The sequence below is a fragment of the Etheostoma spectabile genome, chromosome 13 (genome assembly GCF_008692095.1).
Source record: "Etheostoma spectabile isolate EspeVRDwgs_2016 chromosome 13, UIUC_Espe_1.0, whole genome shotgun sequence".
Classification (NCBI taxonomy): domain Eukaryota; kingdom Metazoa; phylum Chordata; class Actinopteri; order Perciformes; family Percidae; genus Etheostoma; species Etheostoma spectabile.
The window spans coordinates 20,661,894-20,664,064 of record NC_045745.1 but is presented as its reverse complement, the minus strand read 5'-3'; the positions used below and the strand labels follow the sequence as shown (position 1 = coordinate 20,664,064).

The 2,171-nt window shown below is 38.5% G+C and overlaps 1 long non-coding RNA gene across 1 annotated transcript in view; it reads right to left on the bottom strand.

Moving 5' to 3' along the window:
- LOC116700909 (uncharacterized) overlaps window positions 1-2,171 on the bottom strand; it is a 12,195-nt gene that overhangs the window by 478 nt on the left and 9,546 nt on the right. The gene's annotated exons all lie outside the window — the stretch shown is intronic.

The window sequence follows — 2,171 nt, the reverse complement described above, 5'->3', positions numbered from 1 at the left end:
CAAAACAGTTTCAACTCATGCAAACACATATTGGCTTCAATTACCAGCGCTTTGAGAGAATGCCTTTTGTGTCCACTTGCGTCTTATTGTTGAGTTTTTTATGCCATATAACTTCTAAACTTTGATTTGCATTTTGTCTAAACACAAAGTAGTCATGCAGTTACAATGGTATTAGGGCTATTGAGTCAAACTAATGTCAATAACAGAACAAAATTCTGTCTGTAGAAAAACTTGCAGAAACTAGCTACTGTATGCTGAATGATTATACAATACATAGAGCTAAGGACAAAATGAGAACTAGTAGCTCTACAGCTCAATGCTAATATCAAATAACAAGCCTATAATGGTCAGTGTGGCAACTTTGCATACTTTGTCAAACTTTACATGGCGGTTAATTTGTAAATATTCCACTGTGTTAATTCCATATTGATCAACCAGGTATGTATGTTTCATTTATGGATAAAAAACTCAATTTCCATACTAAAAAAGGCCAGTGATCGGTTTGCCTGTGCTCACTCAACATGCAATTTCAAATGCTAAAGTGTTAACATGGGGCACTTTACTGAAGGATCTACAAGAGATTTGATAAGTTAATTTAACAGTTGTAAACTCTTCATATTTTCTGTTTGTTCAGCTACACAAGAGTGTTGAAATACATCTCTTAACACTCTGTGGTATTCAGGTTTGTTTGAGCGAGTGTGCATCAGGAGCTCTCTGTGGTCCACTTGTGGTAGATTCCATCCACTCGCATACATATTCATAGCAGGAAATGGGAACGATGCCAAAATTTGGAAGAATGTGGCTTACATGAACAAGACGACGTCTGTCAGAGTTATGAAGCCAAGATACTATATGCTGGTATGCACAAGTTGACGCACAAATACACAGAGTGAGGAGTATTATTTTTAACACTAATCAATGCTGTTACAAAACTTAAATCAGTTTTAATCAAAGAGGGAAGCTAGGTGCACCAGGAGGAATGTGACCTTAGATGCACCTTTTTTCTTCCCTCCATCTCTTTTTTTTCTTTATGTTTTCTACCCTCCAGCTACCTTCTGGCTGTCCCCTGAGGCATCATGGTTAAATGTGTATCTGCTGGGCAAGTTGTGGCTTGTTTGTGTGTGCGTGTGTGTGTTTTTCTGTGAGCAAGTGTGTCTTGGGGCTAATGAGTGTGTTGGAAATTGTGGACCTATAGTCCATAGGGAGTGTACAAAGAGGTTGTGAGAAGAGAGCAAGTGAATTGTGTGTGATAGTAGTATAGAAGTAGATTAGGATAGATAGATAGATAGATAGATAGATAGATAGATAGATAGGTAGAGAGATAGATAGATAGGTAGAGAGATAGATAGATAGGTAGATAGATAGGTAGATAGATAGAGCCGCATGTGTGTTAAGAGAACAGATTCATGATGCAACCAGTCGTAAGGGGTACAATGGATGTGAGCCCAGTTTTGCAGTATCCCCACTAATGGTAGGATACTGAGCTGCATTCAAGGGCAAATTTCCCTCGATGGCCATCAGAATACAGCATGGGACGGCAGATGGGGAGTAGTACTTTCCCAGGTTTCGTGGGGTTTCAACCTTCCTAGTTTAGGATAAAACACAAGAGGGATGGCAGGAGAGAAGATTGTGTCTGGAGAGATTTTCTTTTGGCATCCATCTATCTTATATTTAAATTTAAGGTATCTATAACAGGTTTAAACATGAGGGCTGGACTATAATTCTACATCATTGGCTTTCTGTTTTATTCTATTCTGATGAGATGATCGTATTGCGTTAATGTTTTGGAAATTCTGCTGTCCAGCTCAAGAATTCCAAGCAAAATGTTACGAAAAAAATAAGAAGCTCCCATAAAATGAGTGTGTGTAATGTATAAGTGACAATCCCACAGAACATTTTTAGGAAAATAAATGTTGGACTTACATTTGCCTGTGCCTAGTGTACAACTTTGACATATATTGATATCAGAAAAATCATCTGACTGCCTATCAATCCTCTCCTTTCCTCTCTTCTCCTCTCCTCTGATGAAGATGAAGGGATTGTTGCTGAAGATATATAGTATAATAATCTTTATCAGAGACATCAGTGCACTATGAATAGACCTCTGCAGCTGTCCTGCCTTTTCACACACACACACACACACACACACACACACACACACACACACACAC